This window comes from Lissotriton helveticus, chromosome 11, assembly GCF_964261635.1.
Source record: "Lissotriton helveticus chromosome 11, aLisHel1.1, whole genome shotgun sequence".
In the NCBI taxonomy this organism is placed as follows: Eukaryota; Metazoa; Chordata; class Amphibia; order Caudata; family Salamandridae; genus Lissotriton; species Lissotriton helveticus.
In genome coordinates, this window is record NC_136072.1 from 575,593,049 (window position 1) to 575,620,625 (window position 27,577).

Genomic DNA, 27,577 nt, shown 5'->3' on the forward strand with positions numbered 1-27,577 from the left:
TAGTCATGGAGGATGCTTAATATCCCATGAAAAAAATATGGGATAATGGTCCGACCAAGCGACAGGGAGTGGCCTCACAACCGATGTAGGGAAATTGGCACAGATGGTGTCCAGAGTATACCCACCTTGATGGGTCGGATACCTGACCCATTGGGAGAGCTGGGCTAAATGAAGAGAGTCCATGAAAGCCGCAGAGTCGGCCGCCTCTATAAGATCAAGATGGATATTAATATCCCCAAGGAGCAAATAGTTCGAGAAGCACAATGCTCTATCTGCCAGGGCGTCCCCACAAGTTTCCAAAAAAACACTAGCTTGTCCTGGTGGTCGATATATGAAAGACCCCCCAGAGTGAAATGGGCAAAAAGTTGTAGGCTGAAATCCAGGACCTCGCATTCACCCCAGATGGAGGACGTTTCACTATGAAGGGACCAGCATTCTCTATAAAAATGGCCAGCTACCCACCGCTGCTGACTGAGCGATCCACCCGATGGATTTTATAGCCAGCAGGAGTGGCCAAGGCCTCGATAGGGTTAGAAAACGTGTCAAGCGAGGTCTCAGTGATAAATAGTAGATCTTAAAGGTTATCAGAGACCAGGTCTGCAACATCTACATAATGCTTCCTCAGAGATCTAGCATTGATGAGGCAGGCGCTAATGCGCCCCTGCGTACGTGAGTCAGCAGACATGCTATACGAAGAAAGCTTTGGTGTAAAAGAGAACCCACAGTCCATACAGGCAGTAACACTAGTAGAACCTACCAGGTTGTCGCTGTGTTACGGATATAATGGCTTTCTAAAGGATTTTAAAGACACGCTTGAATACTGGATGTTATTTCTGTTAGCTGAGTCAGATCTGGCAGATCACTGACTTGGCGCTGACGGGCGCAGACGGGCTTGCCTTAGGCGCACCCGATTGTGCTGCAGTGGCATGGAGTCTAACACACTCCGAGAGCAGTACAAAAGATGCCACAGAACATAAAACAATTTACAATTTTAAAAAGTCTGCTAAGATCTGACCAAAAAATAAAATCACGAAGAAGACATTCCCCTCAATTCCCCAAGTCGTGACAAGCCACGCAACTTTACAATTATTTAATTTCAAAGGTGAGCAAAATGACCTTTCTAGAGCACTGCACAGCCGAACTGAGCCCAGTTAAGTTGAATTTACCCAATGTCGGTGTGCAACGTGCAACGACTGGACCGCTGACCGCGAGGAACGCAAGTCACGTCCAAAATGGCCGCTACCCGGCAGTGGCTTCAGCAAAGTGTGCTGCAGTGGCGTGGAGTCTAACACACTCCGAGAGCAGTACAAAAGATGCCACAGAACATAAAACAATTTACAATTTAAAAAAGTCAGGTAAGATCTGACCAAAAAATAAAATCACGAAGAAGACATTCCCCCCAATTCCCCAAGTCGTGACAAGCTATGCAACTTTACAATTATTTAATTTTAAAGGTGAGAAAAATGGCCTTTCAAGAGAATAAAAGTGAAAGGAAGTAGGATGGGATGCATGCACAAAGGAAGAATGGAAAGGAGAGAAAGACAGGAAGTGGAAAACAATGGGAGGGAGAAGAAAAGAGTGAAACTTGGAGAAAAGGGGTGGCAGGATGAAACAAAGAAATTGGAGGAGAGAAAGGAAAGTTGAAAATAGAATGAAATATTGGAAAGAAGAAATGAGAGATGGGTGGAACATCGGTAGAAGGAAAGAAAATAAAGAATTAACAAATGGAAGGAATTTTAGAAGAAAGAGGGATGAGAGAAGGGGCAAAGGGAGTACAGGAGATGATAAAAAGAAAAGCAGGAACAAGAATGTGAGAACGGGACTAAGGAAAAAAGAGATGGCAAGCAGGAAGAAAAATGAAACATGAACATAAAGAAGTACAGACAGCCCAAAAGACACCTGAAAGAACAATGGACAGAACAAAAGAAAAAAGGCAAAACTGAATGAGAGAAGAAAGAAAAGCGAGAAAAGAAATAAAAATGAAGTAGGAAAGAAATATGGAGAGAATAGGGAAAGACTAAATCAAAGAAAGAAAGAACTCATTGCTGGTAAATGGGCAGTTTTTGGCCACTTTTTTTTCAAATCATGCAGTAAAATGCATCATTCTGAAGCTTTTTCCTCCCGGGGCAATAATTCTCACTATCTCCTTAATAGAAAGGGTTGCGATTGCTCACTCTGCAAAGACATTTTGTTCCATGTGGCTCAAAGTGAGGGTATTTTTTTTTCTGGCTACTCCTTTGTATTCATCTAGGGACTGGAGTAAATAATTACAAACCAGAAAATCTAGGCCCAATCTCACTTCCCTGCTTTACCAAATTGTGTGATCCTAGACAAAATTTTATTCCACAAGCCTCCTTTTTCTTCATGATCACATACGTGCACCTTTAAATAATTGAGTTCGGGATGTGTGTGGGATAAAAACCTCTGCTGCTTGATTTATTAGGCTTTAATGTTACTCTATTTATATATATAGAAAAACATGACAGCTGACTTCCCTCGTTATTCACCAATTGTCATCGTGGGGGGAAGGGGGGAGTGGGGAGGCGTGGGACTTTTTAGGTCGAGCCTAAGGCATTGCTTTAACAATGCTTGTTGGCGAGATTATAGTAGGCGACCTAAAAAGTCTAACAAAACAGCTGATCGGACACAGTGCATGTGAGCACAACCACGCACTTGTGCGCGCGCGCCGCGCTCCACCTCTGCTGCCACTTCAGCTCACCAGGCTGCACACCCCCTCACCCCTCGCTCCCCAATGTCCCTCCCACCCTTCCTTTGATCTGATGCGCGAGCACATCGCCAGCCAAATCACACACCACCATTTGTCTGTGCCTCGGCATCAGACTTCAAAGCCTGCCGCTCCCCCTCCCCACCCCGCGTGCACATCGCACACCACCATTTGTCTGTGCCTCGGCATCAGACTTCAGAGCCTGCCTCTCCCCCCCGCCACAGCAATGGCGAGAGCTTGTTTTTTTTGTATCCATTTCGCAGGGAAGCTGTGTTTTTTTCGGCGTTCTCTGCACCTTTCTCCTTTTTTTTCTAGATAAAAGTGAAAGCCTTCCGTGCTTGTTTACAGTAGCCTTGCTCCTCAAATGCTGTTGCTGTGTTGGCATCTCTCTAAGAACACTCCGCTTGAAAACACTCGACTTGCTAGCTGCAATGCTACATCCGCTATGCTTTGCCTCTAGACACGTTGATCCCTCGCAGACTGGGCTGACTCTGCCCCTCCTGATTCTGAAACTGACCAACGCAGTCACCACCAGTCTCTTCTCTCTGTCTTATGATGTCTGCCCTGCCACCATTTACCTCTGACCCTCACCCTCACACCTCCTCACCCTCACACACCCTCACACCCTCTAACCCTCACACACCCACACTCACCCTCTCCCACCCTCACACACCCTCATCCTCACACCCTCACAACCCTCTCACCCTCACCCACCCTCACCCCCTCACATCCCCACACCCCCTCACCCTCACACACCCTCACCCTCACACACCCTCACCCTCACACATCCTCACCCCCGTCACCCTCACCCTCCCTCACCCTCACCCTCACAACCTCACACCCTCACCCTCACAACCCCATACCCTACACACCCTCATACAACCTCACTCTCACACCCCCACACCCCCTCACCCAACCCCCCTCACCTTCACACCGTCACCCTCACACCACCTCACCCTCACCCTCAGACGCCCTCACTCACCCTCACCCTCACAACCCTCACCCTCACTCACCCTCACACACCCTCCCACACCCTCACCATCATAGCAGAACAAAACATAGCATAGCATAACACAACACAACATATCATAGCATAACAAAAAGAAGCATAGGATAGCAAAACATAGCATAGCAAAACAAAGAATAGGGTAGCAAAACAAAGCATAGCATAGCAAAACACAACAAAGCATAGCATAACAAAACACAACAAAACATAACATAGCATAACAAAACATAGCATAACAAAACAAAACACAACAAAACATACCATAGCATAACAAAACATAGCATAACAAAACAAAGCATAGCATAACATAACAAAGCATAGCAAAACATAGCATAGTATAACAAAACATAGCATAGCATAACAAAACACAACAAAACATAGCAGAACAAAACCTAGCATAACAACAAAACATAGCATAACATAATAAAACAAAGCATCGCATAACAAAACAGCAAAACACAACAAAACATAGCATAGCATAACAAAACACAACAAAACATAGCATACATAACAAAACATGGCATAGCAATGCATAGTAAAACATAGCATAGCATAACAAAACACAACAAAACATAGCATAGCATAACAAAACACAACATAGCATAGCATAACAAAACAAAGCTTAGCATAGCATAACAAAACATAGCATAACAAAGCATAGCTTAGCATAACAAAACATAGCCTAACAAAACATAGCATAGCAAAACAAAGCATAGCATAATAAAATAAAACATAGCATAACAAAATATAGCATAGCATAACAAAGCATAGCATAGCAAAACAGAACAAAAGATAGCATAGCATAACAAAACACAACAAAACATAGCATAGCATAGCAAAACAAAGCATAGGATAGCAAAACTAAACATAGCATAGCATAACAAAACAAAGCATAGGATAGCAAAACAAAACATATCATATCATAACAAAACATAGCCTAACAAAACAAAGCATAGGATAGCAAAACATAGCATAACAAAACACAACAAAACATAGCATAACAAAACACAACAACACCTAGCATAACAAAACATAGCAAAACACAACAAAACATAGCATAGCTTAACAAAACACAACAAAACATAGCATAACAAAACATATAATAGAATAGCAAAACATAGCATACCAAACACAAGAAAGCATAGCATAGCATACCAAAACATAGCATAATAAAACACAACAAAACATAGCATAGCATAACAAAACATAGCATAGCATAACAAAACATAGCATAGCATAACAAAGCATAGCATAGCAAAACATAGCACAGCATAACAAAACATAGCATAACAAAACACAGCATAGCATAGCATAAAAAATCAAAGCATAGGATAGCAAAACATAGCATAGCATAACAAAACAAAACATAGGAAAGCAAAACAAAACATAGCATAGCATACAGCATCACTCAACACCACCACAGCATCACTCAGGGGCACCACTACATAACTATGCGCTACCACAGCATCACTGAATGCCACAGTATAACTCGTTCGCCATCACATCACTCAGCGCCACCACAGAATCAATCTGTGCAACCATTCAACAACACCTGGTTCACAAATGTTCTCTCAATGTTTTAAGCTTTATTACAAATGTAACAAAAAGATGTTAATATTTCACTTCTGTTCTTGGATTTTCGTCACAATAAAATACACTGAACATAATCTTCACAAAAGTTATTTACAAAACTTTAAGCTATTGCCATTATAAATTACACAAAATTTATTTAAGGATTAATTATTTAAAAAAATTAAAAGCCATTATTATTTGTAATATCAATACATGTAAGCCCCGTAAATACAACACATATTGCATTACAAATGCTATAGGTGTCACATTTGCAAAAGTTAAAACTATTGGCATTGTAAATGACAAAGCTATTAATTTCGCTATTTTAAAAAACAAAACATAAATAAAAAATGTGTCATTTACAATACCGATAGCATTGCAAATGCTTGTTCTAAATTCCTGTTTAACATTTATCAATTAAAAAAAATATATACCTCTCAATACAGTGATAACATCTGATGTTCCAAAGCCTATATTCTACATGTCACTTTTATAAAGTTGTAGACTCTGTCATAGTTTAACATGATGTGCACGATTTACATTCCAAATATTTTCATGGCTCGGCTCCTGCAGGGGCTGTCAGAGCCGAGCCAGACCTTTGGCTCTGCTCTCCCTCTTAATGGCTTGGCTCGCCCAGCTCCCCATACTTCTCAGGGGTGCCACCTCACTTTTCGCTATGCTCCAGCGGTCAGGCGAAGCATTGTAAATTCCTGCTTGTCGCGTGGCGACATCCTTTTACCCATTACGCACATGCATATCGTCAGCTGCCTAAAGCTCTCTGCGGGCACCTATGTTGTGACTCGCTCTTATCGCATGCGGATTAACCAGGGGACCCCCCTTCACGAAAGGCGTCCTCGTCTTCGAATGTGGTGAGCTCGGCTCTCAATGAGGCTTGAGGACGCAACAGCCCGATTGTGCAGTTCTCAAGGGAAGGGAATTTAAAACCATCCCCGTCCCGACTTCCACCGAAGCGGCGCGAAAGCTGTAAGCAACCAGCTGCGAGGCCGTTTAAGAAGAGAAATGCGCCACTGTGGTGAGCGGGAAAGCCCATCGCACTCCCGCCGCGTGCCTCCGAAGGGAGAGCAATGGCTTTTTAATGAGGTTAATGAAGAGAAAGGGGGGCCACAGGCCTTCGGCGAGCGGTTCATTTTCTCGGAGTTCACTCTGGCGCTGACTATCCAGCAACAGCGGGAAAAAGTCCCAGCCTGGATATATAGGAGTTTTCACTGCAGCCTGAGACCTGGGTCTGTCCAATCACATGCCACTCACCTTTAACATGCTATAACAGCCTGAGGAGGAGTCATTCACCGCCCTGGACTGGGCTGTCGTGCACGCTGGTACTGCCAGATGAGCCAGCGAGACAGGGTCAGTGTGTGTGACAGTTTTTTGTTCCCATGAGCCCAGCAGGGTTGAACCAAGGCATATTATAAAATATGCAGCATTACTGCAAGGCTGGAAGTACACCACCATATCAGCTGAAAGCTGAAAGGTGTTTTTTTGTTATCTCTCTGTGCCCTCAGAATTGGCAAACACTCATGCTTCCATAGGATTCTAAACAAAAACCCCAGCTACTACTTGAGTCTTTGCAAGTCTCTTTTTTTCTCATCGGCTTCCCACCGCCTCCTACCCCACACCACAGGTGATTGTTCCCTAAAAGAGACTTGTGCGCAGTTGCAATGCTGTTGCTCTTACCATGTGTGGTGCCTTAGAGGCTTGACTGCACAATGCAGTGCAGCAGCTATGGGGAGCCTCCTTTAGTGAGAAATGTAAATGTCCAGTATTTGTGAAGCACAAACAATTACCCAAAGGTGTCAAGGCGCTGGGGGCTGTGGGGAAGATTAAGCAAGCTATTGCCCAGAGTCGCATGGCGCCGGGGATCAAACCGTGAGCCCCCGGGTTCGGGAGTCAGTTGCCCTGGCCGCTGCGCCACACCTCTTCCAAGAAAACTTAAGTTGCCTAATGTGATTATATGAGGCAGGAATCCTGTTTTTTAGGTTTCACCTGGGCAGGGCTTGCGCTGTCCTTTGAGACATGCTGTATTCAGGATATGGGTAATAAGCTCTGCCCATTCTCTGCCCATCTTTTTAAGTAGCTCTTGTTACTGTCCTTTGTAAATGGTGCTTTTCATTGGTCAATAGGCTTAGTAGTACCTAATAGGTACCGCCTTATCCCCTGTAGTAATGTCCCATAAGGACTGCCCCTGTTACTTGTGTTGTTATTTGGTATGTTTTTATTTACAGTTGGCAAGCACTATTTTCTTAGTAACTTTTCCCTAGCTGCTGTTGCAGGCACAACAGGTTCTCATGCAAAGCATAGGACCCGGATCCCCCAGCATGCTCCCCGCTCCCTCCCATAACTTTACAACCCACATGAAATCAACCACAGAGATTTGTGTGGGTGTAAAACGGCCATGTTTAATATTTTGACATTTCATAAACATGACAAGGCATTTCAAAATTCATTATATACAGTTATCAACACAATTTCATTCTTGACTTCGTGATCTTCTTCCGCCAGGTTAAGATTCTAATCCTCCAACCAACACTAAGGGGGGCTTCTGGCTCCCCTCTTCCATGCCGTGCATCCGCGCGAGGTGGAACCCACCTGCGCCCCATGAGGAGAGGGCCCCAACCTCTGATCCTTGTCCGCCTTCTCCGGGGGCCCACCCTCCGACCACCAGGCTGACCAGGAACCCAGGAGGCTCGTAACCTGTCGCCCTAGCCTCCCCAGCCGGGGCCCTATTTCACAGCGGAGAGCTTACCGTCTCCCCCCCCTCAGTGCTGGCCTAGGGAGTACGCAAGGCGGACTCCCGTCTATTCCGTCGGTCAATTTTACTGTTCCAAGGTCTTTCTACCGCAACACGCCCCTCTAATCCACTGAGCTAAAGGGACGGGTGGGTGGGAGTTTAAAACTAGACACGGGGGTGGAGGAGGGACGCTTCTGGGAGGCCGCCACCGGTCCGGTGCAGCCGAGGAAGGAGAGGCAGGGGGCCCTGCTCCTGGGACCTAAATAGGTCACCAGGCTCCGCCCTCTGTCACACCGGAAGTGCGTCCTCCTGCCCCGGAAGAGTTAAGCGGCCGGTCGCCCATTGGGGCAGACCGGCCGCCCCTATCTAGATAAGGTAGGGGCGGGGGCCGGGGGGCTGGGCCCTAAGTGCGCGCTCACCGATGCTCCGCTCGCGCTTGGCATAGGACCCGGATCCCCCAGCATGCTCTCCGCTCCCTCCCATAACTTTACAACCCACATGAAATCAACCACAGAGATTTGTGTGGGTGTAAAACGGCCATGTTTAATATTTTGACATTTCATAAACATGACAAGGCATTTCAAAATTCATTATATACAGTTATCAACACAATTTCATTCTTGACTTCGTGATCTTCTTCCGCCAGGTTAAGATTCTAATCCTCCAACCAACACTAAGGGGGGCTTCTGGCTCCCCTCTTCCATGCCGTGCATCCGCGCGAGGTGGAACCCACCTGCGCCCCATGAGGAGAGGGCCCCCAACCTCTGATCCTTGTCCGCCTTCTCCGGGGGCCCACCCTCCGACCACCAGGCTGACCAGGAACCCAGGAGGCTCGTAACCTGTCGCCCTAGCCTCCCCAGCCGGGGCCCTATTTCACAGCGGAGAGCTTACCGTCTCCCCCCCTCAGTGCTGGCCTAGGGAGTACGCAAGGCGGACTCCCGTCTATTCCGTCGGTCAATTTTACTGTTCCAAGGTCTTTCTACCGCCACAAAGGTGATCCGGGCCCACAGGTCCGTCACCTTCCCCCACCTGCGCTCTGAATGAAAGACCCTTATCCTCTAACCCAGCTATGTGTACCGATGTCCAATAACTGCACTCCATCGGTGCGATACCATACGAAAACCATTTGGTGCGGAATGTGATACCAGCGGCCCTTCACTGAGCACATCTTGGCTACTTCCCCCCTGGGCTGCATCTCGAAGCCCTGTAACTGTACTCCAACCTTGTGATACCTCACCTCACCGGAGACCCTCCGGGTGGAATGTTACACCAGCGGCCCTTTCCTGAGCACAACTTGGGCAATTCCTCCTTGCGCCGCCCCACCGAGACATTCCAGGCTCTCGACTTCTTCCCGGGGCCACCCGTCTCGGGGACAGCCGTCTCGACACAAGAACATTGTTCCCCTCAGGCCTACCGGCCATACCACTCGCCGCTGACATAGTCACCTCGTAGCCTGACGCACGAACGAGTGCCCCGTGCCCCCGCTACCTTCGCGGGCACACTACTGAACAGGAGAGAAATAGAAAAGTCAAGTATGGTCATTGGCAAATCATCAGCATTTCTGACACAACCATTCTGGCCAAATGGGTCTCATACAATCGTTGGGACGACCAGCGCCCGACCTATCCCATTGTGTTGTCTGGTACGCCTGCCTCAGCTGTTAGCATTGCCATACCTATCCTGACAGGGAGGGCCGAGTGTCCCAACGCGCTCAGTCCCAGTCCCACTAATGCTAACCCAAACGGCTTGCTTTGGTACTGCCACACATAGATGACCCACAACCCGTACCACCCCAGGCCTGACCCACTCCAGCTGTGCGCCTGGGAAACTGATCCATACATTCCTATGGAAACGGACAGCCCGCTCTAATTCCGTGTATTCCTAAGACAAACTAAGTGAGCACGACTGACTGAGAGAAAGGTGGTGTACAATTTCCATGATCATGGGGGCCAGGGCTGTCCTGTTCTAAGGATGCTAAGACTAGGCGGAGATTCAGGAGACCCCGTGCGCTCGCTGATCCCCGAACTTAACGTATGCGGAAGGGGGAGCATGGAGGCTGTCTGCCTATAAAACCTAGTCTATGATATCCCAACCTGACGGACGAGTATAGGGTATATGGGAACTACCCGCTAATTACAGGTGAGGTCCCATGTTATCAGACAAGGTGACAAGACCAGTGAACTCTCGCTACTTCTCATTAACCCGAATCTGGCCTACTTCCCAGGATGATATTTGACATGAAGTGAATTAATAACGCAGTTCATCTTATGGTTTCCACTCCCGAATTAGCGGTAACGTGAAACCGTATGTACACGATAAGCAAACTGTAAGCCACTGAGACCACTATGCAAGGTACACACATGGAGCTATCCCCATTTGTCTCACGTACTAGCAATAAACATCTTTACTCTATGGTAAGGGAGCACTCCTGTCCTATTTAGATCGCACAGAGCGGTAGCCGTGACAGCCTGACACAGGCACCTTGAAAATTACTCGTTTTCGCCCAACGTGGGGCACGAACCCACGACCCTGAGATTAAGAGTCTCATGCTCTACCGACTGAGCTAGCCGGGCTCCCTCTTTCAAGAAGAATTATTCATGTACACAGTCATTGCAGAGTCCCTCGCAGCTACCTGAACTTCCATTCTTGTACGTTCTGCCCCTACTGATCCCTTTATTCCCCAATAAATATCCACAGACAACCAGTACAGACTTGCCCCTCACGCCAGTCTGTTCCCATTACATTCCTCTCCGGTCTTATTGTGGATCTGCAAACCATATGCATTTACCATCCAAAAACCCAGCCATCAAACAATGGCACTTAATTATATCCAGGTCTGATTACCGAAAATCTCATACATGCAGACACAAAGCCATCAAACAATGGCACTTAATTATATCCAGGTCTGATTACCGAAAATCTCATACATGCAGACACAAAGGTCACAGTAATTCCGACTAGATCCATTAAAATTGCTAAAACCACAATTTCGCAGGGATAAACAATTTGTCACTCTTTGCCATGTAACACTTACACCTCCAAGAGCCACTCCTCCGAGAACATCGTTCACGATGCATAGTTTAGGATGATTGTCAACCATGGACATTTTAGCATTCACCCCTGGATGAAAAACTTTTCGGTTGTCCAACTAAAGAAAAGTAACGCAGTAAATTATGACGCCATACATTCAAGCCCTTTTCTCCTTTATAAGAGAGGGATGCTTACTAGACTGCGTTTTCTTTGTATTTGCCCTTTTTTTTTTTTTTTTTTTTTTTTTTTAATTAAATGTATTTATCTGCATCTATTTGGGGGCTCTGTTGTTCTGGTAATCAGGCTGCAATTTATTTCTATAACATATCTTCATATAGTAAGTAGTGGTACAAGATATCGGTTGAGAAGGTAATGAACCAGTAACTTACTGGTAGCCCTTGTTACTCTGAGTCCCCATTTCTCCCATGAGGTTACTTTGGCTCCCCATTTCCTGCCACAATTACAAACCTTTAGTTCCCCTATTGGCATTACAGGAAGTATGGCAGGGGGTCATGTAGGGGCTGAAAAGGCAGGGGAGACACATAAGTATATTATGGGAAAAGGGGGAGGGAGGGGGGGGGCATTCAGACTAATTCGCCAGTCCCAAGAGGATATTACTATTAAATCGATTTAAACTTATATTCGGGTGCCCATGCCACTTGATATGAATGCCCCAGGCCTCGCAACCGCTTCGGGCACGCCGGGATAATCTCCCCATGGAAAAGGAGCAATGGTGACCAACCGAAGAATGGTAGACAAGTATGTTGTGTAAACAAAATTATTTCACACTACTGGTTCAATGCATGGTGAGAAACAGTGAAAAAGGTGGCATTTCAAAAATACTGGCATGATACCAGCTAATGTTATTCTATTCCTTCTCTAGGGGCACAGAACATAACAAAATTAAAAGGTGCAAAGACTTATAGGCCCAAAGATGCAGGACTAAAAACCACAGGTCCAAACAACAGCCCACTTAGATGAACACAGTTCCCCGCTCAGACTGACTTGCCACATGCTAGTGATATTGATGCAAACAAAGGGGGTGGCACGGGCCTAAATAAATGGTTTAATTTCTTTTTGAAACATCCGGTCAGACGAAGACCTGCAGGCAAGTATTGGATATCCGACCAGTGTAAGCCAAACATTGAGGACAGGGCCACATGGAAAAGATGAAGACAATCCCAAACTACAGGAAACACTTTCATGTTTTAATGCAAAGGACAAAACCACAGGCTGAAAACAGGTGACACGCAAGATCAAGTTCAGCTAAAATTGCATTTAAGTAAGAAATGAGGTTTCCGTTACACACTACCAGAGGCAGCAAGATCAGTTACTCAACCGACCGGACACCATTAGTAACTGCCCGACTGGGACGGCACCCGTGAGCAGGGATGTGCCTTTAATATGGAACCTTACCGAGGCCGAAAACTACAGTTCTTATGTTTAATAAACAGATATCTACTAACTGTGAATACTTTTTTAAAACAAATCAGCCGCTAAAGGTGAGGCCCGAACTCATAACCTCGTCATGGCCCAGTGCGAGAACTGCAATACAAGAACCACGCGCTAACTGATAGCGCCACCGGAGCTCGTTAATAGAATCATCACAATTATGGACAAGTAGCTAACACAACGTAAGTCAGGTAGTTGCTCAAACGTACGGTGGAATAGAAAGGAGTTCAACTGCATTTCCGTACACTCATGCTCTTTTAAAAGCCAACCTAGATGCGGCCATTTTCACACTGGTTCATGGAAAAACGCTTCCACCTGGCAGAACAGGACATCCATTTCAAACCAACTTGCAGCAGAAAAAGGTGGGTTTACCCGGGTTAACCAGTTCGGATATAATCCCCCATTGGCTCGTTCCTGTGCAAGGCCGTCACACCGAAGCTGCAGGATCTGCAAAATTCACTACTACTGAAAAGCATACTCCGCCGATCTAACGTGCACCAACGTGCCTATCGATTTTCTGGCATGGTAACGTGGAATTTAAGGGCTTCCGCCTCTCCACAGCCCCCTCATTTTTCTCCGCGCGGTGCACCGACCTTAGGTAACGCGATTCTGTAGTTTTTTCCTTCACCATAACCGCCACAGCCTATCCAGCGCAGCGCACTGTACCGCAAGATCATAGAGTCATGAAGCATCCACCGCCGCCTAATTTCCTGACCCTACACCACCCGACCCATTTAGTCCCCGAAATGCAACCGCAGGCCCCGATGTGACACCATCCCAAGGCTCGAGCCGTGGTCCCCCCTCCCTGTATGAAGGCCCCAGGATAACTGAGCATTCACGAAGCTGCCTGGTTTAGGCGGGAAACGCGGTCACCGGTTCCGAAAGGAAAAGACCCACTCCGACTCCCCAGCAAGTTACCAGCAGTTCTGCTCAAATCCGACTGAAAACACCTAAACTTTGTCTGTACAAGGCCTTCTGTGCCGGGCCCTAACTGGCCCGTGTGTATTTTCCCCGTCTACTTATCCAGCCATGCCAGGCCCTGATACCGACCCCCTCAGCCCACCCACGTCGACCAGGAAGGAGCCCACAGGCCCAGGGACCCTGCCGGCAGCCGCAGACCACAGGAGCAGACTCAATACCCAGACACCCCTCCCGTAATCCGCGGCTGCACACAGGCCCCCCCGGCACCCGACTCCTTACCTGACGAGATGAATGGCTGCAATCCGACGCGCTTCTCCTCCTCGTCGTCTCCAATCACGCACTCGGCTGTGGAAAGCCTCGGACATCCGCTCCTACCACCGGCCAAGGGAATTCGGGAATTTTAAAATTTACACTAAGTTTAAAACTAGACACGGGGGTGGAGGAGGGACGCTTCTGGGAGGCCGCCACCGGTCCGGTGCAACCGAGGAAGGAGAGGCAGGGGGCCCTGCTCCTGGGACCTAAATAGGTCACCAGGCTCTGCCCTCTGTCACACCGGAAGTGCGTCCTCCTGCCCCGGAAGAGTTAAGCGGCCGGTCGCCCATTGGGGCAGACCGGCCGCCCCTATCTAGATAAGGTAGGGGCGGGGGCCGGGGGGCCGGGCCCTAAGTACGCGCTCACCGATGCTCCGCTCGCGCTTGGCAGAGTCCACGTATTTTCCTGCCATAGCCAGGCTCTCGATCATTTTCTTTCAAACACGCTCCCTCCCCTTCCTGCTCCACAGCCAAGTGTATGGTATCTAGGTATGTTTTTTTGAACAGCGCAGCGTGCAGCACAGTTTATTTTTAAAAATGGCAGCTGCTTGCCTTTCCTTTTCTTCTGCACAGCTGCACAACTACATTTTTTCAATATTAAATGTTTTTTTAAGCAGAGAGGCATGACGCACGCTTCATCTTCAACAATGGGGACCATGTGCCTTTGTTTACTTTTGTACAGTTCGCCCAACTCTTTTTTTCAAAGTTCTCCAAACTGGAGAGAGTTAGTGCTGGGGGCTCCAGGAAAAGGAGTGGAAGGCGCCCCTTGGAAGGCGGGTGAGTTCTGGGGCTGGCAGCCTGCGGGGTCCCCCTGGCCTCCATGATCAATGCCTCACACGCTCCCAATCCGGCGATGTGCCTGCTTAATCACCCAGCTGCTTTTAGTGCCAGGCATTTCTCAGTCTTGAATTTGAATTTGAATTTGAATTTAAAATACTTATAGAGCGCAGCGTTCACCAGACGGTTTCTTGGCGCTTTGAAGGCACAGTAAGCAGGAGCGAAGCAATGAATGGATTAGTGCGGAAAAGCCTGATTGAACAAAAAAGTTTTCAAGCCCTTACGGAAGAGGAAGTAGTGTTTGGTCGACCGCAGATGGTCGGGGAGGGAGTTCCAGAAGGTGGGTGCCAAAAATAAAAAATTGGCCCCTCCCCACTTTTTCCGCTTATAGCGGGGTACCTGTAGCAGGGATTGAGAAGAAGAGCGAAGCTCTCTGGCAGGGACATATTCCTTTATCAAGGAGATGATAAAGGCAGGGGCTGTTCCCTGGCGTGCCTGAAACACCATGCAGCCAGTTTTAAAGAGGGAACGTTCCCTGACAGGCAGCCAGTGGAGAGCCTTCAATAGCGGAGTTGAATGATGGGAGCGGGGGAGGCCGTACACTAGCCGGGCCGCCTGGTTTTGCACCAGCTGAAGCCTTCGTAAGCTGTAGGCTGAAATGCCGTTGTACAGGGCATTGGCATAATCCAGCCGGGAGATCACTAAGGCAGACATAATCAACTTAAGTGCCAGGGGGGAAAAAAAACGGGAGACAGTGCGAATAGTACGAAGAGTAAAGAAACAAGAGGAGACGACAGAATTCATTTGTGAATGAAGGGTGAGGTGATTATTCATTTTGATGCCTAAGGTCTTAACTGTAAGAGAGGGAGTGGGAGGGGAACCCAAAGATGAAGGCCAAAATAAAGAATTCCAGGGACTGGAAGAGCCACCAGTGAGAACCAACTCGGTTTTATCCGGGTTCTGCTTCAGGTGGTTGTGGCTCATCCAGTCCCTGATGAAAATCATAATAGTCTGAAAATTAGAGATAGAATGGGGAGAAGAAGAAAGGTTGAAAACGAGCTGGAGGTCATCCGCATAATTGTATACGGTGACCTCCAGCTGCTGGAGTGCGAAAATCAGAGGATAGATGTAAAGATTGAACAAAAGAGGGGAAAGAGAGGAACCCTGGGAACACCACAAGTGATCTTGAGTGGAGTTGCCGTGAAATCCCCCAACCGGACAGCCTGGGTGCGATCCCTCAGGAAGGACGATAGCCAAACCAGGGCTGTGCCCCCGATTCCCGCCGCTCTGATACGTGAAAGCAAGATGGAGTGGTCCCCCATATCAAAAGCGGCGGAGAGATCGAGGAGCACCAGGGCCTGGTGTTTATTTGGTCCATGCCCTCCCTGAGGTTGTCCAGGACAGACACCACGACGGACTCAGTGGAGTGCCTACGCCGGAAGCCCGCTTGACAGGGCGCCAGGCCCCCTGTTGCTTCCACGTGGGCACTGAGTATCGAGGCAACGTGGCGCTCGAGCACCTTGCCCAAGTAGGGCAGTAGGGAGATGGGGCGATAATTAACTGGGGCGGATGGATCTGCACCAGGCTTCTTCAAAATAGGCACTATTGTGGCAGATTTAAGAACTGGAATCACAACCCCTTGCGCAAGGGAACTATTGAGAAAGGTAATCGGGGGCTGAGTGCAGACATAGTAAATCTGTTGAAGGATGCGGGCTGGGCAGATATCGGCCGGGGAACGTGACTTTACCTTAGGAAGAATTTCCAAAAATACTTCTTCAGTGAGAGGGGGGATCGAAGACAGGTGACACTGGACTCTAGGAGGGAGGGGATCAACAAAAGTAGAAGAAGGTGATGGGATGTTAGTCTTAATATTGGTGATTTTATCCAAGAAATTATAATTCAGTAAATCGCATAAGGGCTGGGTAGGAGGGAGTTTAGGGGTGGTCCTCTCAGAGAAGGCTAAAACATGTACGATGGTAAAGATCTCCCTAGGTTTATTCTCTGCCGCCAAGATTTTTAATGAAAAATAAGCAGTTTTGGCTCCTAGAATAGCTTTTTTATAATCCTGTAGTAGTGTGAGGTAATGGGTTTTCAATAGGGGACAATAGTCCCTTCTCCATTGCCTCTCAGCTCGCCGGAGGATCAGCTTTTTATCCTTTAAGTCTTCGCTGAACCACCGATTAGACTCCTTAGGTCTTTTGGTTGAGATCCGACGTAAAGGAGCTACTAGATCGCAACCTCCAGAGAGCCAGGTATTAATAGCAGTGGCTTGCAATGAAGAAGATAGGCCCACCAGGTTAGGTGAGGAGTTCAGAAGAGAAGAAGATAGTGAGGGGAGGTCAACACGGTTCCAGTTCCGTGCCCAGGTGTTTTTTGCAAGCAGAACCTTAGTGGCAGGGTTGAGATGGAGGAGAAAAGAGATAAGAGCATGGTCAGACCATGGGCATGGGGACACCGATATGGATGAAATGGAATAATTGAGAGACCAAACTTGGTCTAGCACATGTCCGTGTCTATGTGTTGGAACTTGAATGTCTTACTTCTGTTCTTGGCCGGGCATCAATCTCTCTGCTCTTTGCCACAGGCATCTTAATCCTCTGCACTAATTTTGCATCAATGGAAACAACCACCAGATATAACTCCAATCTCTTACCTGCTGGAATATTTATTGCCAAATTTACCTTTACATTTTTGTTGTTGCCTGACTATCTCTTGACACACAAGTACATATTCTGGGCAGCAGGTATCTTAATCCTCTGTGCTACTTTAGCATGACTGGAAACAGCCACTAGATAAAACTCCAATCTCTCTCATGCAGGAACATTAATCTCCAAAGTTACCTTTACAGTTTTATTGTTGCCTGACTATCTCTTGACACACAAGTACATATTCTTTGCAGCAGGTATCTTAATCCTCTGTGCTAGTTTAGCATGACTGGAAACAGCCACTAGATAAAACTCCAGTCTCTATCATGCAGGAACATTCATCTCCAAAGTTACCTTTACAGTTTTATTGTTGCCTAACAACCTCTGAACACACAAGGACATGTTCTGTGCTGCAGACATTTTAATCCCCTGCACTACTTTAGCATGAGGGGAAACAGTCACTAGATAAAATTCTACTCTCTCTCTCCTGCAGTAACATTAACCGCCAAAGTTACCTTTGCATTTTTGGTTGTTGCCTGACAACCTCTGGACACACAAGGACAATGTCTTTGCAACTGGCATCTTTATCCCCTGTACTACTTTAGAAGGAGTAGAAACAGCCACTAGAAAAAACTCCGATCTCTCTCCTGCAGGAACATTAATCGTCAAAGTTAGCTTCACATTGTTATTGTTGCCTGAAAACCTCTGGACACCCAAGGAACTCTGCACTGGTTGCTTTTTAAATCCCTGTTATCTCTCACCACGTCCCCCTCCTCATCCCAAGGTCAGCGGCAGGTGCGGCACCACCCTGGAGCCCGCCCTGTACGCAATGAGAGGAAGCTACTGGGTCTTCTCGGCGAACTTGACTGCTGCGTGCACCAAGCTGGCAAAGAGGTTTACAGAGTAAAAGAAATTCTTTTACCTTCAATGTCTTCTGTGGTGGTCTGCGAACCTAATGTACATACTGGGGGAGTGAACTGTTAATTTATTCTTGTACTCTTACCTACTTTGCCCACAACTTGGATGGTTACCCTAACTGCCTTTTTAATTTTACTTCATGCAATCTTTTATCACCACTTTTTTTCTACCCAAAGAGCGGTCCAAATTGTGGCTAGCTAAAACTTCCATTATGCAAATGCGCCACTACCTTCACACAAAACAAATTCAACAATTTAATCAGGTTGGCTTCTGGATAGTGCATATACGTGGCCACACAACATCCCTGCAAACATTGGTACACATCACACGTACACAGACATACTTACCCTCAAACCCATTCCGCATAAATCCACTACACACAACACTTTTCAACATCTTATAATAACATGCCACACAATTCAACTACACAGGCTTCTGCACCACATCATTCCACTCCATGCGACTCAATTACTTTTTTTTTATTTCAAAAGATTTTATTAGAAGAATTTTGTGAATACAGTACAGATGTAGTGAAGGCAATACTGGTGTCGGTGTACGCCAGTGGGGTTACAGTAGGCGTCTCAATGGAATGATTGGTCACGTGAACATTAGATAGACAATCACAAGCTTGGCGTATTCTGCCATTGGTGGTCTTATATATTACCCTCGAAGGGGAGAAACGAAAGTGGGGAATGAGAGAATGAATAGAGGACAGGATGGATAGCGCTGTAGTTAGATGCCCTACTTCCAGAGTCTGCTATGTGGGGAGGCAGTGTGTGAGGTTACCGAGCCCTGTGACATGCCTATGGAGGTTTGTGTGAGCGCAGGTAGTTGTCCAAGGAGTGCCACATCTCGCCCTTAGGGGTGGGGTTGGGTGATTGTTTTGATGTTACGTTGTCTGCCCCTCTTAGGAAGGTGATCCAATTGAACCAGCTTTTGAAGGATGCTTTCCCCATGTCTTTTCAGTTAGCTAGGATAGGTTTAACAGCCGCTGTGAGCAGGAGGTCTATCAGTTCGCTATCGTTCTTAGATTGAATTGTTGGAGTCATGAAGGCGGCGACTACCCCTAGAAAGTCTGGTTGCAGTGAGTACCCCATTATGCTATTCATGAATTCCCTTATTTTACACCAGAATGACTTGACCTTGGGGCAGTAGAAGATAAGGTGTGCTAGGTCTCCTTTTTGTTTATGGCAGTTCCAGCATAGGTCGCTGTCGCGGAGCCCGACGGCCGCCAGGCGGGCTGGGGTCCGGTACGCTTTGTGGAGGAGCCAGTATTTAGTTTACGCTAGGGTTGGGGTGACTTTATTTGTGGCTGCTGAGGTCCAAAGGCGAATCTTTTCCCTCTCGCTGAAGCGCCTATTGTGTTGGGCTTCCCAGTATTCTAGTGTCCTGACGTTTAGTCTTGTCGATACCGGGCATAGGAGTTTGTATAGGTGTGACGTTTGGTGGCCAACTTTGTTTAGGTTCGCCAAGTACTGCAGAATTGATGGGACCTCCTTGTTAAGATCTGCTCTAGTGAGCGCCACCCTTATTTTTAGAAAGCTGTAGAATTCGATATCTGGTAGGTTGTGCAGATGTTTTAAGGTGTCGAATGTGAGCGGGGTACTGAGCTTTTTTAGCTGGTTGGGAGTGGAGATGCCCCGTTAGTACCAGGAGTTGATGTTAAGTATCTTGTCTTTGTACTTTATTTTAGTGTTGAACCAAATGGATTCCTATCTCGTGTTTTTAATGCTCCTCTCTTTTGTCAACTTTGAGGAGGGCATTCTTGGTGTTTTTAAGTATGGTGTTATTAGCCTCGGGGTGTTTATTGGCTGTGAGTATGGCTAAGGGGTCGAGACCTTTTAGGATTTCTCTCTCTAGCACCAGCCATGCTGGTGTATAATCTTGCCCTGGCGAGATCCAGTGTATCCCTTGTTTGGCTAGGCATGCTGTCTGGAATGTTTTGAAGTTGGTAAGGTTGAAACCTCCTAAATCTTTACTTAGTTTTAGTTTCTGTAGGCTTATCCTAGGTTTTTTGTCTCTCCAGAGGAATTTATTTGTCAGATATCCAGCTTTTTGTGGAAGTCCTCTGTGGTTATGAGTGGGAGCATACTGAGCAGGTAGTTAACCATGGGTGTTATCATAATTTTTATTGTTTCCACTCTGCCCCACCAACTGACAAACTTTGGTGACCATGTGTCTAGTTTCTCTTTCACCTTGTTTAGTATTGTCTTTTCGTTGCGGTCGAGTGTTGATTTGAGATCCCTCCCGAAGTAAAGCCCAAGATATTTCAGGAATCCTTTTTGCCAAGCCAACCCTGAGGTTCCTAATACTGCCCTAGTTGTATGCACATTTAGAGGTTTGCATTCAGATTTGTCCCTGTTGAGTTTGTAGCCCGAAACCTGTGCCTATTCCTCAATGGTGGACATTAGGGCTGCTATCGAGGGGCCTGGATTCTCTGTTGTAATGAGTATGTCATCCGCATATGCAGCTAACTTAACCGTTTTCCCCCTGATTTGCATTCCTTTTATTTCAGAGTTGAACCTGATCATGGTCAGCAGTGGCTCTAGGGAGAGTAGGAAAAGTGCTGGGGAAAGTGGACACCCTTGTCTCGTACCTCTTCCTAGGAGTAGCGGCTCAGAGGTGCCCCCGTTGACTACCACCCGGGCTTCGGTTCGTTATAGAGCGCCATCACCATTCTTCTATAGTTTTCTCCTAGTCCGAACTTTTACATGCATTGGTCAAGGAAGGGCCACGACACTCTGTCAAATGCTTTTTCGGCGTCGAGTGCGAACATAACTGCTGGTTCGTTGTTGGAGGAGGCGTGGTTTATTAAATGACATAAGACTTTCGTATTGTCTTGGGACATCCATTTTTTGAGGTAGCCCACATGAGAGTTATGAATTAGGTTTGGGGGCTGAGCGTTTAGCCTCACCGCTAGGACCTTAGCATAGATCTTGCAGTCTACGTTAATTAGGGAGATGGGACAGTAGTTTTGTGGGTGTGTGGGTCTTTGCCCTCTTTTGGGATGACTATTATGTTGGCTTCTGCCATTGAGCTTGTCATTTTCCCCTTATGGATACAGTGTGGGAAGACCTCTTCCGTTGTGGGCTTGATTAGGCGTAGGTAGCGTTTATAGAACCCTGCTGTGTACCCATCCGGCCCAGGAGCTTTGTTATCTTTGAGGGCTGCTACTGCTTTCTCTATCTCTGCCCCTGTTATGTCTTGCTCTAGTGATGATCTTTGTACATCCGTCAGCTTGGGTAGTTTTAGTTTGTCTAGGAGGCTGGCTCCCTCGTCTGCTTTAAGGTTTTTGTCCTCCCTGTATAGGCATTCATAGCAAAGTGATTGTCCTATCCAGTTCGCCCTCATTTGATGTGCTTCCTCTCCTGACAGTTTAGTTTCTTGGAGCACGCACACATCCTCTGCTGACAGTTTAGTTTCTTGGAGCACGCTCACATCGCTTTTCATTTTGCTTAGGTACTCTATCACTTTTCTTCTCTTGACCGGGTGATTGAGCCCTTTAACATTGAAAGAGACTACCTTAATGTTTGGGAGTGTTTGGTTTTGCGTAGTTTGTGTCATTCCTTAAGCTGGGTATCGCTTGTTGGTGAGATGCCCCTGTATGTACCTGGCTGCCCTGCATAAGGCCCCCGACCTTCTTTAGCTGTTGCCTCCCTGTGGTGCTTGCTTTGTCGTGCTGGATGGCTCAGTAAACGTTTGCATCTGTCTGTGAAGAAGAGGGAGAAGATAGAAGAAGAGAAGGAAAAAGGAAAGAAGGAAAGCATAGAAAACATACAACTGTACTAGGAGGCCCCCCTCCGCACCTGGCCCCCCTCCCTCCCCACCCCTCACCCCCAACTGATTGCATTACGAGCGTGCAACAGCAAAGTTCCCTCCCCTCCCTCCCCCGGGGGCTTGTGTTGATCTGAGTCCAAGCCTACTTTAAAGCTGTCGTCTATTTGGCACAGGTTGTGGTTGTTGGAGGTTTCCCTTGTCACCAGTGTCAGTAGCTTAGCAATTGACACCGGGGAGCACAGTTAAACTTAAAGGATATGTGAGAGATCCTGCTGCGCTGCGGTTCCCCCTGGCCGCAGCTCCGCGCGGTGTGTCCGTATTGATGAGGTAGATTGTTGTGTCTTGAGGTAGGTCAGTTACTTTAGTCTGTGCATGTCTCATGCGCTATGGTGCCTTATAGTTCCAGTTTAGCGATGTATCTGAAGCCTCAGTTGTGTTAGTTGTCCTTAGCGCCTCCCGCCTCGGTGTTGTCGGACCGATGCTCTCCTTTTTGCCGCTCCTGGGCTTTGGGCTTCCATGTCCACTGGTGCCGGGCCTTGGAGGTATCTTCTCAGTTCGTTTGGGCCATCAAAGACCAGCGTTCACCATTTGTCTGTGATTCTTAGTCTAGCTGGCCCCGCAAAGCTGAAGGTGACATTATCTTTCCGCATCCTTCCCTTAGCGATCCCTTTCTAGTCTCCACTGTTTGCCTTGAGAAGTCTTGCGTAATTATTATTTTGTTGCCGTTCCATCTTAGGTTCGGGTTTTTCCGTGCTACTGCAAAGATCGCCTTCGTTTGGTTTGATCTTAGGGGCTTGCAGATGATTGGTCGTGGCCCGCGACCTTGAGGCGGTTTAACTGCTGGCACTCTGTACACTTTAACTACTTCAAATTGTCTGTCAAACTTGATGCCTGTTAGTAGTGGTATTAGCTCTTCTATTAGGGCTGTGCAGGATCCAGGTTTGTCTTCTTCTCCCTCGGAGATCCCTAGCAGTCTTATGTTCCCCCTTCTGCTATGGTCGTCTTGTTCTGTTAGCTGTTTCTGGAGTGTGCTGGAGGTCTTGGCGATGGATTGCAGGGACTTATTTGATTGGGCGTTATCATCCTCTATGTCGCTGATACGCTTCTCCGTAGCGTCTATCCTGAAGTTTGTTTTGTGCTGATCCGCCCTTATAGCTGCTAGCGCCAGTTGCATATTGTCTATTGTCTGTTTAGTTGATTTGGCCAGGTCGTTACCTTTGTTAATTTTTCTGAGGATCATATCCAGAGTTTCTAGTTTTTTTGCTTTAGTGGTGAATCTGGTGCGTCTTTTCTGTATTTCTTAATTTCGTTGGATAGTTTGCCCTCATGTCCTGCCATCGTTGCAAAGCCTCTTCTGGCTAGGTAGCTAACTAGTCTTCCGTCTTTCTGCTGTGTGGTGAGGAGTTTGGTTGGCACTCTTCTCGATTCTGGCTCACCCCTCCCTGTGACTTGGCGGTCTAGTCTATACCTGCTTGGCTCCCGGATGGTCCTTGTCCTGGTCTTTGCTCCTGCCAGTTCCACTCTTGTGTCGCCGCTCTCTGCTTTGGCTGATCTCTTGCCCTCTGTGTAGGCGGCTGTATGGAAGGCTTATTTGCAAGGCCCCTATTGTTTGCCCCTGTGACCTTGTTGACTTTTCAGCGCCTGTGTAGGATCGCATATGGCAGTGCTTTGTTTGTTGGTAGGCCAGTGAGCTTGCTGCAAGTGTCGGCCTTCATTCAGTTTGTTAGCGCCCCTCGCTTATTGGTGAGAGGGTGTGGTCTGCTGCGGTGCTTGTGCTTGTGGTTCCCCTGCACAGCTTGTGACCGAACATGGGGTTACGGTTGTTTCTGCACACCAGTCTCAGTTTTGGTCCGTTTTACCTATTTTGGCCTATTAGTGGCCCGATCGCCTTATTGCACATCTTGCTGTTACTCTGTGCATGCTGGGCGCTGGAGCCTACCCTTCCAGAGGTGGATTTTTCTGCATTGACAGGTATTCGATGTTTGGGGCCGTGTTAGCACTTGGTCGCGTTTCGCTGACCCACTGGCCGCCGTTGTTGTCGATTGCCATGTTCTGAATCTAGGGCAAGATGGCGGGTCCCGCCGGGGGACCTTTAGTTTTGTTTTTGTTCCTTTTATTGTGCCCGGTTTCCCCGCTGGCGAGGGTTTCCCCAGTTCGATCTGTGGGTCCTGTCCCGCGCTTCCTGTGTGCCTCTTCTTGCTCCTCTCGTTTGCCTACTCTGCCGTGCCAGTGGTCCTACGGCGGAGCATTGCTTCTTACACGCCGCTCTCGGTCGGCGGGAGTGAGCTGTGGTTCCGATCAAAATGGCGGCCCCCAGCAGCGTGCTTTCGGTTTCAGTTTGGTTTCGTTCTTGTCTGTCGCGTTTCCCGCAAAGACGCCACCACCCTTCTCTCTTCTGGGGCTTACTTGGCGGCTAGCTGGAGCGTTGGGGGTTTTGCTGCCCGCTTCTAGCTTCTGTGGCACTCACCGCGTCTCCAGGCCACCAGCCTCTCTCCTCTCTCCCGCTGCTCTCCTGTTATCTCGCGGGTGCCATTTTGCCGAGACCTCGTCCGTGTCCCCCTATGCGAGGAAGTGTTGGCAAACTCTTTCGGTGTTTGGCTGAGGGGGGGTTCCGTGCCACCAGCGCGTGCCCCCGGTGTTCCGGTGTCTTTGTGACCTCTTCAGGCTCCGGACGTTGCTCGTTTCGCTGATAAGTTCGCCGTTATTTCCTTCGGGGTTGCGGAGGTAACGGACCTAGGCGCCCGTCCTCATTGCCATCCAAACCACGCCCCCATGCGACTCAATTACAAATTCCACTCCACTCCAACTCCAAATCATATAATTACACTCAGCACAACAGAATGCAACTCCATATAATTTCACTACAGATATTACACTCCAACTGACATTTCACACAACATATTTACACTACACATATACCCACTAAATTCCAAAACATAATTACACTCTACAAAAAAATCAACTTTGTTTTTGGGAGAAGATGGCAGCTGACTAACAGCTCAGTCGCGAGCTCCCTATCTCGAAGAGCAATTCATATGGTATTCATATCAGAAGCGCTGAAATGAGCAGGCAATAACGTACGGCAAGGAACCTACCGTTGAGCCGAGTCGGAGTTGGTGGAGCTGATTTGGAGCCGTCAGAGTGCTGGAAGCAGGTGGTAGCGGTGAGAGAGAACCAGGAATCGCGTCGGACCACAGGATAGAGAGCACGGACTACAGAGTCTGTCGGGGGCGGCAGCAGTCGCAGCCGGCTGGGGGTGCTCAGTTTTCCAAGAGTGAGCCAAGCAGAGCTAGACGGAGGATGGGAGGACGAGGCTGCAGATCGCGGATTGCCGAGAGTCGTGGAGCCGAGGACCACAGAGCAACAGATGCACAGCATATGGAAGCAGGGAACAGGAACAGAGTATCGAGCTGGTAGAGTGAAAAAGAAAGGAGGGGGCAGAGAGCACACAGAAAAAGAAACTGAGTAAGAGAACGGATCGTGCTAAGGGCATAGCGGCAGTCATAGTCACAGCCGGTTACAGCAACTAAAGCTCAGTTTTATAGAAGGGAGACCACAGATTACGGAGACACACGGCGGGTGCGACTGGGTCCCAAAAGTTAGGCTCTCACTGGTGAGCTTCTGGCTGGCGCTTTTTTTACCCTCATTTGCTCCTGCAGCCCTTCACAGAAATATATTGAGGCCTCCCAGCACATTAATCTTGGGGCACAGAAACGGAGCAACGGAGCAGAAAGGGAGCAGAGTTTAGGATTTAGCAGCAAGAAGACAGCGAGAAGTCTACACCACCACAGCCATACAATTATAGCGTCACAGCAAGGAGAGGTACACTGGAGGGCTCGGAGATACAGTATTCAGCAGATGGTGCCTACAGAGTCAGGGGGAGATCACTGGTAATATGGGCAGAGGCAGCCCATGCACGTCTGATAAATAATAAAATAGCCCATCGTGTCAGAGGAGGTATAACACCGGTCTACAATATTGTGGTAAGGAAATGTGGTTCATCTGAAGATATTTATACAATCTCGCTACAGAACTGCAGCAGTGAAGGAGAGAAAGGGCCAAAGGGCCAAAGAAAGCAGGACACTCACTAAGAACTCTGAATAACGCTTCCTTGTGTGCTACTTTAAGTATTGGAGGCTCGGAGGGTAGCCTAAAGGTTGACACAGTGTGCAGCAAAGCTGTATGCACAGGGGGTAACCCACCAAGAGACTTCCAATCAGTAAAACTGGATAAGACCAAAATCCCCCCTCAGAAAACAGTTTCTCAGAGGAAGGGAGAGCCACAGGAGGCCAAACAATTGCTAGCGTACCTAGGGTCGAAGACATTGGTAGAGGGAAAGGCAAGGCCTGCGCCACACCCGCATCCAAAGCTTCCAGAGGGAGGAACAAAAAAAAGCGCTGCACCTATATCACATGCGACCCGGCTTAGTCTAACAAAGCCAGGTGGAAAAAGTGCCCAAAAAATTACCCCATCTCTCCGCTCTTTCTTTAAAGTACAAGAGAAGAAAGGTCTGAGTGAGGAGAAGGAGGAGAGACCTAGAGAATCCCAAAGAGAAATTAACACACAAAAAGGCTCAACGATGGCAGGGAAATCAAATTTGGGTAGCATTGGAGTAGCAGCGAGTAATAAGTATCAAGCCCTGGAAAACCTTGAAATGCAGGAGGCAGCAAAGGGCAGTCAGATACCAGAAACATCAAATCAACTTAAACAACCTAAACAAGTACAAGCCCAAGTATCTACTTCCAACACTGTTTTTGACTTAGAGCCAACCCACTTGAAGGGGAGAAATGACCTAAATTCAGAGGAGACAGGAGGGTCTCAAGTAGAAAAGATACTGGGGGAAATGGGAGAGATGATGAAGGAGCTAAGAGACAAATTTGCAACATCTGAACGGAACCAGGTTAAGATACATGAGTCATGTGAAACGCTGGACAAAAAGATGAACACCTTGATAGAAAGAGTCACGCATGTGGAAGGGGAAATAGAAGTTCTAAACAAAAAAACAGAAGCAAACTGCAAAGAAATAAATAAACTGAAGTTGAGAGAATCAGAAATGAAGGAGAGGATGGAGTCCTTAGAAAACCATGCTCGAAGAAATAATCTCAAGATTCTAAATATTCCAGAAGGTTTGGAAGGAGAGGATATAAAAGGTTTCACAATTCACCTTCTGGAAGAACTGATGCCCTGGACTAAATCAATAAACCTTGCTGAAGATATCCAAAGGATACATCATGACCCTTTCAGAAAAAGTAACCAAAGGAAAAATCCTAGGAAAATATTGATTAACTTTCTGACCTACGCGCTAAAGAAGAAGATCTAAAGCGAAGGCTTAAAAGCAGCGTCATTTTCCAAAGAGGGGTGGACTTGTAGGATCAGATCCGACATCTGCCGAACCACACAAGACAGGCAGTGGGAGCTGGGCCAACCTATGCCACAACTTAAGGCATTAGGAGCAAATGTTCAAATGCGCTTTCCAGCTTCCCTGAGGATTATGTGGAACAATAAAATGTTTAATATAAGGGATTTAAAGGAGGTGAAAAGATTAATGGAGCAAATTAAGGCTCAGCAGGAAGGTGATGCTCATACCAGCACGCACCCGTAATTAAGATACATTCTCCTAAAAAAAAAAAAAATGGTTCAAGACGCTCAATGGATTTAACGGATTAGATGTAACCATAATGTAGGAATACAAGGAAA

At 47.4% G+C, this 27,577-nt stretch overlaps 1 non-coding gene across 1 annotated transcript; it reads right to left on the minus strand.

The window, feature by feature from the left end:
- Positions 1 to 10,549: 10,549 nt before the first annotated feature.
- On the minus strand, positions 10,550 to 10,622 carry TRNAK-CUU (transfer RNA lysine (anticodon CUU)). Its single transcript has one exon. It is a non-coding gene; the product is annotated as a tRNA-Lys (tRNA).
- Between the last annotated feature and the right edge of the window lie 16,955 nt (positions 10,623 to 27,577).